The sequence below is a fragment of the Botryllus schlosseri genome, chromosome 3 (assembly GCF_051294905.1).
Source record: "Botryllus schlosseri isolate E-star chromosome 3, Bs_hap1, whole genome shotgun sequence".
NCBI lineage: Eukaryota > Metazoa > Chordata > Ascidiacea > Stolidobranchia > Styelidae > Botryllus > Botryllus schlosseri.
Window position 1 is genome coordinate 30,915,460 of NC_137238.1, and position 14,675 is coordinate 30,930,134.

General features: G+C 41.1%; 2 long non-coding RNA genes across 2 annotated transcripts; both read right to left on the minus strand.

Annotated features, from left to right (window-relative positions):
• Positions 1-7,551: 7,551 nt before the first annotated feature.
• Positions 7,552-9,318, minus strand: LOC145436358 (uncharacterized). The gene is made up of 2 exons (XR_013914281.1): positions 8,731-9,318; positions 7,552-8,063 (listed from the first exon to the last, which is right to left on the minus strand). It is a non-coding gene; the product is annotated as an uncharacterized LOC145436358 (long non-coding RNA).
• A 39-nt stretch (positions 9,319-9,357) lies between these two features.
• LOC145435078 (uncharacterized) lies at positions 9,358-13,831 on the minus strand. The gene is made up of 4 exons (XR_013913693.1): positions 12,880-13,831; positions 11,759-11,836; positions 11,472-11,578; positions 9,358-9,710 (listed from the first exon to the last, which is right to left on the minus strand). It is a non-coding gene; the product is annotated as an uncharacterized LOC145435078 (long non-coding RNA).
• Positions 13,832-14,675: the final 844 nt, after the last annotated feature.

Genomic DNA, 14,675 nt, shown 5'->3' on the forward strand with positions numbered 1-14,675 from the left:
TAGACACTTACGTGACCTTTGACACGAACCCATCAGGTTACAGCAGGATGTAAACCAGAGGTCTCAAACTCAAATGTGCTCGCGAGCCAATTTCCAGTTTTTGACGACGCTGCGGGCCACAGCATCAATAAGGGTATTCCATGTATTTCCAAGTAGGCCTTAGTTGAGGGGATGCAAAGTGTGCTATTGAAAGTGAGCTGAAACAGCAAACTGACATTCATCACATTTTAAAAATGTGATTTACTCTTGAATCATTTTAGGCCTGGCATGTAAAAAATCATCACATTTATAACTATTTTAATAGGAATGTTGTTGTACTTGATATATATCAATTATACGATATAGGCGGCGTGAGAGCGACTAAGGATAATACAGCAATAGTTGCTTCATCCGAAAAGTTGTCGGAAATCCATTGATTTGGACATACCATGCTGAGGCGTGCTTGCCACTATTCATGTTTATTGTAGGTAAGAACACTGCAAATGCACACTAGCTCTACGTTATTACCATCCACCAAAGCTCGCTATTCCCAATTCAATGTAATTTTAATACAAACCGTCATTTTTCAACCCTTTTCCGTAAGAGCTCAAAGTAAGCTTGCCCGGCCTTGTTCTTTGGTTCGTGTCAAAGGTCACGTAAATGTCTATTATCCGTAGGCTCATACATGTTTTTTGAACGTATTTACACGATTATGGCATAATTTTACAACTTATAAGAAACACAATCTTTTTTATTCATCTGTTTAAAACACCGTTTCAAACATGTTCATGTTTTAAACAAAGTGTTTCCAAATACCGTTTGTTCAAAATGCAACCCTTGGCGTAAGCATTCGTATTGTCATACATGTCCGTAAAATCGTAGCATACAGCTGTAATATCAAAAATGATTTCCTTCTCATTAGTGAGGCTCCGGTCGCGAGATGCCACAAAAACTCAAGATTTTAGTGGTTTTCTAATGCGGCTTTATCGTTATGAATTTTTAAGTTAGACTGAGCTAAAGCAGAGCACATATAGCAGGGGCGGGCAACTTCTCGAGTCGGTGGGCCGGATATAGGAAAATTAAGTACTTGGCGGGCCGGATTGCTGAATCGATACAATATTCGCCCATTTATCCACATTCCACATATACAAGGAATAAATCGCATTTAATGAATACATTTTAACGACAGTAATGTCACTTCAAAGCCATTTGTCGCCGATAATGACGAAAACAATGTGGATTTGAGAATAGCATTGTCATACAGGCGCCGCCATGTCTGCTTCTATCTGATCAATCAACACACGGTGCAATCCTCAATTAGGATTTCAAGGAGTTCGATAACCCCGGTACCCCTAATTTACCAACACATATATTCGTTAGGGTTGAGTACGTGACGAGATAGCATCGTTGTTCAACTGTGTGGCCTGAGAAATCTCGATAATGAATTCATGCGGTCCGCGACCTCTACGAAATTTGAAAAGTGGCCCGCGACCCGTTTTGAGTTGGCGACCCCTGGTATAAGCAGTGTTTTCGTCTTACAAAAGATTATAAATGTGCCGTGCTACAAGTCGGCGGTTACAGAATGAAAAATAAGAAATATCAGCCTGGTGTAATTGACCATTGTAGTCGACAAACACCATGATTACCACAAACGACATTAGGGTTGAGTACATCGCAAATGCCGATAATGCAAGTCTTCTCGCTTCGACGAAATTACGCGTAAGCTCCACTCTAGCACGCTGCGCATATACGTATATGATAACAAGCACTATGCAGTCACTAAAATTTGACGTTGTAAGCAAGTAGTGGGAAATCTCGGCAGACTAGGGCTGCGGGCCACATTATCATGTAAAACGGAGAACTGTCCGCGGGCCGGACAAAATCCCTTCGCGGGCCGGATCCGGCCCGCGGGCCGTATGTTGCCCACCCCTGACATATAGTATCGTGAGTTTATTTGCTCTTGTTCTGATATACTCACGAGACAGAAGTTGGAGCAACGTATCATAAGGTAGCGAGCTATAATGTGCCTTCTCTGGATCGTATTCGGCCTTATTTCCCAAGACATAACGCAAAAACCTCATGGCAAACATGTGGGGTTTCCCCCTTTCGACAAAATGGAGCCTCCGGACCTTTTGTGTCAGCAGTCAAGAATGATTTCTGCCAGCAAGCATTTTTCATTCGCGAAAAATACCCTGCAATTTGGATAGGAGTGCAGAACAGATGTTGAGAGCTGTCCATCCAAGAACTATCAGACGTTCTTGTACAATAAACCCCGACAACTTATTTGGCCGAGAAGGGTTTTAGTGTTTTAAGTGAAATAGCTGAAATCAAAACGAGCGAAAAAAGTTTTATGAGACACTCGATAGTGGCCAATTTGTTGAGCATCTTCTTTTTGCATACCGATTTTTGATCTTCTTTTTGCATACCGATTTTTGATTAGTTTGTGGCTAAACTAAAAAAATTGCGAATGGACCTCAAAAAAGGTTGAAGAGCACTGGTATGTAGCATGATGATACAGTATATGCAGCCGCATATCGCGGACTTTGTATGGAGCTATACAACCGTTTGTCCGTGTTGGATACCGGTACACGGCAAAAGGAATGCCCACATCCCTTACTCACAGGAACAGAAGAAAGCTGACGATGCTGATGGAGGTACGTTCTCTGCTCAGACGTATATCATTTTTTCGCGATTAGGATTAGGATTCGCTAGTAGTCCTATTTCATCTTCACTCGACGCTATAGTACAGTGGTTCTCAACCTTTGTCTTTGCGGACCTCTTTCGGATCGTCACGGAAGCCGCGGACCCCCACGACGTTTCTGTTCAAATTTAGCTCAATTATCGTACTATCGTCATCGGTCTCGTGCAAATGATAACTGTAGGCTTAGTGATGAACAGCAAGAAATTCATTTCTTGAAAATAAGATTGGGATGACTTATTTTAATTCAAATCGATTTCTGCAACTGCATTTCTTGAAATACGTGGTCGTGTCTTGAAAATCCGCTCCTTCGATTTGATATGAACGAGTGCCGAATGTACTAGTATCGCGTAACGCTTTCGTCGACACATCCGAGTATGATCGAAACAAATACGCCACCAAAATTGACAGACACTTTTTTTTAGATAATGAACATATAACGTCAAGCCTGGTCATTTCTATCTATTTGCAATTTAGCAAATAAAATGTGTCTGCACAGTAGGATAGTACATCTCAGATAGCCAATGTGTTCATGTGAGCTTTGGAGTTTTACTAGTATTGAAGCGAAGATGCCTCGTGATTTTCCGTATTAAAAAAATTTACTAGGATATCAAAATGTTTTGTATCAGTAGGCTATTGCCCATTTAGCAATTAAATTGAGTATGCACATTAGGATATTTCATCTCAGGCGTCCGTTCTGCGGATGTGAGCTCTGGAGTTGTTACTAGCAATTGAAGCGAAACTGCCTCGTGATTTTCCGAAATAAAAAAAATACAAATTAGTTATCAAATAGTTGGAGGCTTCGCGGTCCCGCTGAATCAAATAGTTGGAGGCTTCGCGGTCCCGCTGAAAATGCTTCGCGGGCCCCCCCGGTTGTCCACGTACCCCCGGTATATATACATATATATATATATCGAATTTCAATCAAATAAACGGGCAAAAGAAAACAGGAAACAAAAGAACATCAAGATAATCAATTTTGGGCCCTTGTTAAGCGCCTCCAGCGTGGGCGGTCGTGGGCGTCTCCGAGCGACAGCCAGCGTTACGCTAGCTCGGTCTCTATTGTCGAGCGCCATGTGGTTCTATTCCAGCCACCTCTGCGCCATGGCTCCGTCGGAATGTGGTTGATGATGGCGGCAGCAGCTGGTTGATCGTCTTGATGCCGCACTAGATGACCGATAACGCGGAAGCTTCGTTCAGCAGCCAGCAAACGGCATGGGACCGTTTTTGTGAGTTTGCGCAGAGCATTGGTGGATATGTGCTCCGGGTGTCCCCCGACCCCCGGTCGAGAACCACTGCTATAGTATATGGCTACGTTAGTGGTTCTTAATTGTCCTTCTCTGCTTTATACATCATTCGTTCATTGATTCACATTGATTACGCGCCCACTCTACTTACGCAGTGCTGTGAGTACGTACGTAATTCGTCGTTGGTTGCTTTGGGTGTTGGGTCTTGCGTTACCGTATTCGAACCATTCGTACTCATTCGAGACTTGACTCATTGGAGACTTGTTATTACGACTCATTCGAGACTTGTTATTACAGAATAAGTTTAATAGAAGACCAGCTATGACTTGAATAAATACTCAATATCGTTTTTGATGTTCTGACGCTGTTGATGCAGTGGTATTGTGGTATTTAAGTTTTTGCATCGGTATTCTATGGTATTGTATATGTTGAATATTTGTTTTTATGTCGATTAAACCAGAATTAAGGGGGTTCGACGAAGACGCTTAGATTATGGTAATGGTTCACTAGGTTCGTAAGGGGTATTGACTAGTGGGTTACGTGAATACGCGGCGTTACCCGCAACTATTGCTGTGATTGCCTACTGCTACATTTTTGCAGGACTCGCTGGGAGATGGTATTCAACAACCTGTCACCAGTTCAGTACCTTCAAGTAAGTTCACCGTACTGGAACAGAAAGCTTACGATGCTGCTGGCGGTACGTCCTCTGGTGAGACGTGTTGTAATTTTCCGAGATCGGGATCAATTCGGTGGTACTGGTCGGCGTTTTGTAGGCCTATTAAAGCGTCTCTTGACGCATAGCATGTGGTTTTTAACGGGGCTCACTCGAACACCATACGGCAGAAGTAAATATCCAATATGCTTCATTTTCAAATTATGTTATAATGTAGTTTCGATCTTTCAACACTAGTGATGCGGCACGGTTTTAAAACTCTGTTGAAAGTTTTGGCACCGTTTAGTCGAAAAAACAAATTCAACATATACCGGCCTACCTGGTAAGATGTTTATTATAGTGTATTTTTGTGGCGTAAATGAAGTTGTATATTTTTTGTATGAGTTGACATTATGTCTCTCTATATATAAAGATATATCTACGTTCGAGCAAGCTGAGAATGGTGCTACTGATGCGGATTTGGTGTGGGGCAACGCGACTACTAATGGTGCTGCGAATGTGTATGAAGGGCATTGATAGCGACGTATGTACTATATGGCTTGATGCAACTTCCATGTTACCTATAAAATACGCTACAATTTTGATGTCTATTTTTTTCTAGTGCGGTTAACGCGAAAAGTATCAGTCATACCACTCCTGGTACCGGCCCACGTGCGCCAGGCCCCGTGTTCCAGCTCGGATGAGAACGCGAACAGTGCAAGACCAGCAATACCACCCAAAGTCTCGAGATCGACGTAGGCTGTGACAGACAGCAGCAGGTGTATTCGGGCACGCGGTCGGCAGTGATAGCGATGCGATTCGGGGTGCTTCGAGTGACGAATTGGCAGATTCCAACGTCAGGAGAACAGCAGAAAAGAGGAGCCGGTTGCATAAAAAAGGTCGGTGCTGTGTTTATTCAAGGCTATATAGGCTGGGTCAGTTGAACCTGTCCTATTGGAATGTGCTTGTGGATAAGTGATTCATGATGTCGTGCCTATCAAAGAGTTCAGTTTGTATGTAAAAGTATACTCGGAAGCGACTGGACTGAAAATAGCACGGCTACAGACATGTCGGATTCGTAGATTCGGCACTTTATTTACTGGACCATGTTACCTAATAAAATACGCTACAATTTTGCTGTCTTGCTCTTTTCCAGTGCGGTTCCCTACAATTTTGCTGACTTGCTCTTTTCCAGTGCGGTCAACGCGAAAGCATCATCTGCCATGCCAGTCCTGGTACCGGCGTACATGCGCCAGGCCCCGTGTTCCAGCTCAGATGAGAACAGCAATACCACCATCCCACACCACAGCAATACCACCATCCCACACCAAAGTCTCGAGATCGGCGTTGGCCGTGACAGACGGGTGTATCGTGCACACGGTCGGCAGTGACAGCGATGCGATTCGAGTGTTGAATTGACAGAACAGCAATCAATCGATGTGAAATATCTGTCTGCTTTTCGACATTTGTCGGAATGAATAAATTCTTTTTGGTAATGGGGTGTAATTGGTCGTATTCATGTCGATACCTTGGAGACAGATCCATTCACGAGTTGTTAGACACACAGGTTTGAGAGACTGAACAAGCTGTTTGTTTATGAAGACTGAATGAATGTTTATGAAAATACTGGTTTCTGAAGACTGAATCTTTATGAAAGATAAACTCGTTAAGATGCTACACGTACACTATACTCGTACACTTCTAGTATACATTTACACTCGGATTTTTAAGTGTTTTATATTCTATTTATATTCAACGCGCACACGAAATCAGATTATTTGCTGAATGTGTGTCTTGATTCAATGATATACGTCTTACGTCGTGAAACCGTGTCTTACATCCAATGCCATTGAATGCGGTGAATGAGGAGGATTTTATCAATTCAACTACACCGAGGGGTGATTGGAGCACCCACTTGAGCTATGCAAGTACAAAAACACCGAAGTTGTCCTGGAAAGAGCACAACATGCGGTGCAGAGGTCAGAGATAACCACTGACAAAGTGTTGGAGCTTTATCCAGGCTCCTCGTCATCTCATCGGCATAATTATCAAGCTGTATCTCACAAAAGCCTGGACGTGTGCCGTGCTACCAGTAGTTGGCGGTTACGGAATGAAAAAAAGGAAATATCGGCCTGGTGTGAATGACCATTGTGGACGACTAACACTATGATTACCACAAACAACATTTGGGATGAGTACATAGTTAATGCTGACAATGCAAGTATTTTCGCTTTGACGAACTTGCCCGTAAGCCCAACTCTCGGACGCTGCGCAGGACAAACACCAGGATATAATAACACACAGTCACTAAAATTTGACGTAGTAAGCAAGTAGTGGGATATCTCGGAAGACTGATGGGCCGCGGGCCACATTATCATGTAAGACGGGAATCTGTCCGCAGGCCGGACAAAATGCCGTCCCTGATCTAATCGACTTGGTTTGGTATGAAGAAGCTGAGAATGGTATCGCTGGTGAGGAAATGTTTGAGAGCAACGCGATCAATAACTCACAAAATGGTGCTGCGAATGTGTCTGAAGGACATATATGGCTTATTGATACAATTTCCATGTTGTCCAAAATACGCTACTATGTTGGGTTTCAGGATGGACATACGATGTGTGTTGGCCCTAAAATCATACATAATCTGCCTGCCTGGCTTCTATTCAAACTGCTATCCCAGCAAACACATTACGGCAAGCGGATATCCGTCGGATAACTTGTCATTTGGCCCAGATTCAACCTAGTGCCATCCGGTTGCACCGAGCGTGTCGACTCCTGGTGTTATCCAGTGGGTGACCACTGACCATCCATCAAGTCATTTCTGAGTCACTTCCTGGCCACTGTAGGGACAAATTCCGGTTGGGACCGATATCCATAGACTATCCACTGATCAACCCTCTGAATACTAGCTAGCTCCTGGACCTGCATATTTCCTTACCACAGGTTAGGCGACGCACAAATACACTTACACAAGATTGATTTTCAGGCAAAAAGCTTATATTATCGAATTGTCAACAAGAAAAACTAAGCAGCAACGAGTAAAATTAACAACGGCTCTAAATCACGTCAAAATCAATCACTCACTCAAGTTCAAGACATACAATAAAGCAACAGGTGGACTCAAAACTATCACAAGCAGTCGATCAATTAATCAATCAGGCTAAAAATATGATGACTACGAAGTATGTACACTGGGAGGATTACAGAATACCACACATACACAACTTATCAGAAATACCAGAGGTTGGCAAGTTTTGAAAATCATTATAGGCAATAATAAAATCTGCAGCAAAGTAAAGCACAGCATTGAGTCAAAGCAACAATAATTGTCAATCAATCAAGGTAAAGAAGCATGCACACTGGAAGGATTACAGAATACGACACACGGACAAGTGTTGAAAAATTATGATAGGTCGAAGCAATTACCTAGAATTCTGCCTATGAGAATAAAACAAGACACGCACTGCATTACACATGCACATTAGGGCTCTTCAAAAATTACTTTTTTTCTCAATCCGTACTGGCTACTTGATAAAATTGTTAGGTTACCTAATTTAAGCCTACACACAAAATTTGGTTCAATTCCAGCCAGTAACCGATTTGCTACAGGAGAAGAAAGTTTCTATTTATTATATAAAAATAATGAAAAATTTGAAAATTTTCTGTTCACCCCATGAAAGTGTTAGGCTGTCTATAGAAACGATGCTCACCAAATTTGGTTTAATTTCAACCAGTGGAAGTTGAGTTATTGCCGTCGAAGAATTTGGATTTGAATAAATAGTATTTACGGTGAGCACAACTATAATAAATATACAAAGAATCGGTCACCGTAATCACTATTTTATTCAAACCCAAATTTTTCGACGGCAGTAACTCCGCTTCCACTGGTTAGAATTGAACCAAATTTTGTGAGCATCGTTTCTATAGACAGCCTAACACTTTCATGGGGTGAACAGAAAATTTTCAAATTTTTCATTATTTATTTTTATATAATAAATAGAAACTTTCTTCTCCTGTAGCAAAGCGGTTACTGGCTGGAATTGAACCAAATTTTGTGTGTAGGCTTAAATTAGGTAACCTAACAATTTTATCAAGTAGCCAGTACGATTTGAGAAAAAAAAAGCCATTTTTGAAGAGCCCTAATGCACATACACAAATGTATCAGAAAAACAGAGGCTGGCAAGTTTTGAAAATCATTATGCCAACAAGACATAGCGATACATTAAAAATTGCAGTGCAGTAAAAAAAGCACAGCATCGAGTCGAAGCAACAACTGTCAAATCAAGTTGCAAAATTTCGTTCACTATATGAGAATACCATAGGAAAAAAATTCAAAAGTGGCAGGTTGAAGTTCTTCAATGAGAGTAAAAAGACATGCACCGTTGCACACTAGGGAAATATCCGACGTTGATATTTAAGAATTAAGATGGCAAGTTTTGAAGGTGAAGATGTAATACGAATAGAGATACAATAAAAAACAAGAAGTTTTATTCTGGTCAATTGCTCGTTATGACATCCTCTATGTGCAGATCTGTCACACATTGAGCAAGGTGCAGTATAACAAACAAAGCACTTCTACTCGGGTTTCGCCTACTTGTACTGCATGTTTTTTTACTACTTCTACTTAGGTTTTCCAGACATAACCAGTTAGATAGCCCCTATAATGTAGTAAATAGTGAATGCAATTTAGAAATCGCACTATAATTGGAGTGCCATCATATATTTTTCGCGTACATCCTGCGATTTTGAAAGCGGCCTCTACAACCTGCAGTAACCTGCAAGTGTGCGACTCGTTCTACTTTTGGAAAATACTCAAGTAGTCTCAATTTCAGATCCACCTTTACTTGAGCAGCAAGGATGACTCACTTTCACCCCTTTTTGATCGTATATACCGTGTCTAGAGCGGATGAAAATAATAATCAGCAGATTCAACTGTAACTTGTAAAAAATTCCACAGCAAGAAATGCACACTTGCAACCAACAATCTCTCTAGCTGGAAATATCTTCAATCTTCATACAGGTTCAACTTGCAACGAGGTCAAAAGTTGGTATGAGGGAAATGACTTTATACTGCATCCTCTTCCTTGTCTGCGAAAGACTGAGACAGGATATGGACTTGTTCTGCATTCTTGTCCTAAAATAATTAGCAAGAAAATCATTACAAGCGAACATGAAACGATCCTTCAAAATGCTACCAATTCCAAACGCCTTGCAAAATTCATTCAAACACTGATAAAGTACAGCATACTATGCATAAACGCACAAATCATGAATATTAAAATTTATGATCATTATGGAACAGTGGACACTAGGGGTGTTCAAAAAAAACTTTTTTCAAATTTGATTGGCTTAGCTGGCAAATCATTAGGTTACCTAAAATACCTTGCACAAAAAATTTGACTCATTTCAATTCGCAGATGCTGAGGTCATCCAATTAGAAATTTCCATCATTTTTCAAATAATAGTATTTACGGTGGAAAATTTCACCACTACGACATGATCAAAAATGCCTAAGATGTAGGAATGCTTTTTCCCACGCATTTCCATCTTTACAGGGGCCTATGGTAGAGTTTGGATGAAGACATCGCCAGTTGACGAATAAAAGATGTGACACGGATTAGCTGGAAATTAGTAGACTTCATTGAAATAGCTAATAGACACGTTCAAATGATGGTGATATACTTTGCAAATAAACTACTTTTCACACTAATATTAACGACAACGAAAATGAAAAAAAAACTGACACATAGGTAAAACAAGGGTATATATATGAGTATGGTCATGGTCATAGGCGCCGAGTTACGGGGTGGCACCCCATTCAATATGCTGAAACGCCCGCCGCCTGCGATTTCAAATTTTCGTATGTCTCTATTGTCTAGTCATTTCGATACGACATCAGCGCTGTCAATGAGCAAGTCCGTGATATCGCGTAAATGCCAACTATTTACCATTAACTGATACACACGCAAATAATTGAATACGCAGCTTCGTAGGCGGCGACAAACTAATGCTTGAAACGCCCCAATAAATTGTAACCCGGGATTTCGACAGGCATTTGCCGTGTTGTCAGACTAGGTTCCGACCCATTGTGCTGTATTCAAGTTGGTGAATTACTGATTAGATGCGCCAGGCGAGGCCTACAATAATCGTATCGTAGGCCTCGGATGCGTGCTTTTTCGTCTGCTATCATCTGTACGCTACTAATTCTTGTCTGGTTTATACACTCGCATTTCCTCGATATCACTTGTCGGTGTTTGATTCGTTGATAATACTGCGCATTGTGCAGTGCACGGCGTTGAAATACGTTGTCAAATAGTGATGCAACACAAGGTTTTCTGTGGCGTAAATTCTGAATTTATTCGATTAGTTCGAACGGGAACCTTCTATTTTCCAATACAATAAACTTCATTGCTGGACGGACTCGAGCTCAACCATATCGCGGATCGAATTTCAAACCATGCCTGATATCGCTACCAGCCTGATTTATCGAGTCTACAGCAGGACTGGCGCATGTGATAACATCGCTGGCCTAAACTATAGCGTCTGCTACAGGCATCATATGATTTGCCTGCTATCTCTACTTGTTTGATTGTTATGTTATACTGGCTTAAGACTGACAGCGTCAAATTGAATAAACCTGAATCTGCGCAATTGGCCACGAACAGACGCGAACTAACGTAATTGATTCGTGCTAATACTGAAACATCAGAAGATGCATGTACTTAACCGTAATAAATGATGCTAACTTGGTAAATTTGAAGAAATTTCAAACCCCTCCCTTGTTTCATCTGGTCACCCTATGTAGAAATAAAAGTCGGCGCCTATGAGTATGGTTATGCAATAAAACCATTATCCCCTCTGCGCAATATATTTAGACAATCAATATTGCATCTACCTCGTATTGCTGATTTCTGTTTTTGGATGGTGCATGGCGCAACACCGATCTGACTTCAATCTCGTAGTCCTTTTCCGGAACAGTCGTAGGAATATTGCAACAAGCACCTAAACAGGAAGATTATAGTAAACAATTTATAGAGACGACAACTAGTTCAACCTACGATATATAATATCTTGTATAAACTCAGTGCACACAGAGCTTTCTTCCCAGTTCTGCCCAACTTTATCAGTTGCCACTCTATTGGGAAACTCAGCGCTAATCAATTAAATATACCAGATACTCACCATTTCCAGTAGGAAATTCCCAGCAGAATGAACCTAGACGACTCTCTGTAGGAAGGGCTACTTGCTGAGACAACGTATCTGAACAGATAAATAACAGTCAGTGGCACTTCAAACACGCAATAACGGGCATGGGTTGATTAAACGCAGTCAAATAATGGTAATCTTATAGCTGGCGAACAGAGCGCAAAATTTAATAAAACAGGTCTCAATATAAAGCTACTTTCGCACTGATTCAGAAAATATAAATTAAAATCTGGTCCGGGCACTAAAACCCCCCAAAAATTGCCTTTAAAATCCGAAATCAGCATTGTTTTTAACAAAGGTAGCGGCAGTAGACAATGACAAATCAAATGTCTAGAACTGATTGTGACATCATTGAGCGCCTTGGCAAATTCGTGCTGAATATATATTACAATGAAATTCATGAACCGCTGTGCCCAATGGAACAAACTGTTTTGTAGATCGGCCTGTTGCGTACCAAGAAATACGCGTTGATAGTAAATTCTACGATATGGTATATGTTCAGGCTTTTGTGCTATAATTTATATTTATCCAAATTTTTGAATGCGCGACGACGCATAAAATACACAAACTACTCACATTACGACTTATTCGCGCTACAGCGATTGATACGACGCGCTATACTCTGAGTCTGAGAATCACGGGGAACACGGCAAGCGACTTCGCCAGTGCGCCCAATGATGTCACAATCAGTACGAGACATTGAACGGTCATTGTCTACCGACGTTACGATTGATAGAAACAATACCGACTTTGACCCTTCGAGGGCGATTTCCGGGGCGTTCCAGTGCGCGGACCAGATTTTAATTTCATTTTTCGGAGTCAGTGCGAAAGTAGCTTTCGATTTGGACCCGTGTAATTTAATTGTTCGTTCTGGTCGCCTGCTCTATTAATGTTGAGTTATCAAATTGGAAGTTTCTACAGTCATCATTGCATGAGCTGAGCATAGAAAATTTCAAATAATTCATAACTTACATACGGTATACCCAGCTCAGCTTTCTAGACTATATATAAGAGTTAAATAATTTTCAACAAATCAAACGGTCATAACTGCAGATTTCTTGCTGTTTTGATACCACATGGAGGAATTAAGCTCTAACCTGCATTTGGTAAATTGGTGATGCACTGTCCGTAAAATCACGACATTAATGGCAGATTTCTTCCTTCATTTTTCTTCAAGATGCTGAGATTTCTTTTCGAACTGTTTCGCCTGAGCTTCAGCAAGATCAGTATCACTGGTATCAGTGGAACATGTGCGTTTTCTTTGAATCTTCTCGTGACCACCCGAATCAGACCTTGAATCGAAATCATATTTGGTAGATCTTCGTATCCGTCGTCTTTTCCCCGCATCCGATGCCGAGCTATCCAAGTTAGTATTGCAATATAGTACTCATAGGGCTGGGTAGAATTGAATATCGGTACTTCAATAATACAATTTGGAAGCCAAGCATTAATATCATGATTGAAATACCAGCAACCACGACTCTTGAGTAGGGATGTCTATCACTCAATTTGGGTTACGGGTCTAATTCAAAAATTCTGATAGCTTGCGGTCAGTCAAATGTTTCTGTACCTTCCAATCCATTTCCAGTCATAAATCACAAAACAGTAACTCTTACCTTATGTTGATCAAAAAATCAGGTTTGGTTACAATAAAAGGACGTACTATAACAGTATCAACTCTAAACCTACCTACCTACCTACCTATACCGAACATTCGTCATAATAGCTCTTTAATACTATATAGGGATTCAATAACCAAGCGCATTTTCGTTGTGCACATACGCCACTTCTGACTATAACCGTATCATTATCATTGACTGACTACACTGCTACAACCAGTGGTTATGGTTAGGTAATCACCGAGCTAAGTGGCACACAGCAAATGTCGAAAATGCTTCTCGCCGCTGACAACAATTCACTTCAAAGAATCACGGTTCAAACTTCCCAGACGAAAATTTGAATCACGTGAACTGGGCTCGCTGCGCAATGCGCCACTGCGCATATGGATGAAAAAGGCTAATGATCTCATTCACTTCAGGCATGGCGCGACGCACGACGCACGAGGAAAGCTCGTCAATCGTTGAGTGGTATTCAGTGGGGTAACATCACTTAGCTATATAACATCGGTAAAACATTATGAGGTACAAAAATTGTAATTGTCAAATTGTAAAGTTTATTACATGCTCGAAATAAAAGTACGAAAGAGAATGTACGATTATCGAAGTCGATAATAGAGTATACCATTAACTATTCATTACACCAGCATATAATCCATGTAAATTATATGGCGATCAAGTCAGATTCACTGTGCGCAGTCGCCATTTCTGCCGACCCATTGAACGCATTCAAGTGAAAAACGCTAAACATCTCACGGCATGACGCACGCGAAAAGTTCGTAACATCTTTCGGAATTGCGAATGTTCACCGCAGGAACAAACAGTAACACGACAGCTAAAAGGGCACAGAAATGGCAATGTTTAAAAGCTTGAAATGTAGGCCCGACAGTGAATATTGACCGTTCAATGCCAGCATGCATAATCCGGTTACGTGACGTCGCTATGAAGAATCACGTCCAGTGACGATTTTCCTTCCAATTCTATTGAAATATTTTGAAATACTGAATGTGTGCAATTTGTGCATATCAGCGTCGGGAGTTAATGAGAGGTTGACTTTATAGCTGAAACAAAATGGAGCTATCCTCACACTGTCCGAATATGATATCCATTGGAATTCTGATTCGCGCTTTCAGTGGACTATCCCGAATATCGGTGTGTAAATGTGCGATTTTCTTTCGAACTGTACTCTTGAAACATTTTGAAAGGATGAAATATGTGCCCTTATCAGCAAGAACTTGAGTGGTTGACTTTTTAGCTGATACAACATCTTGATATCC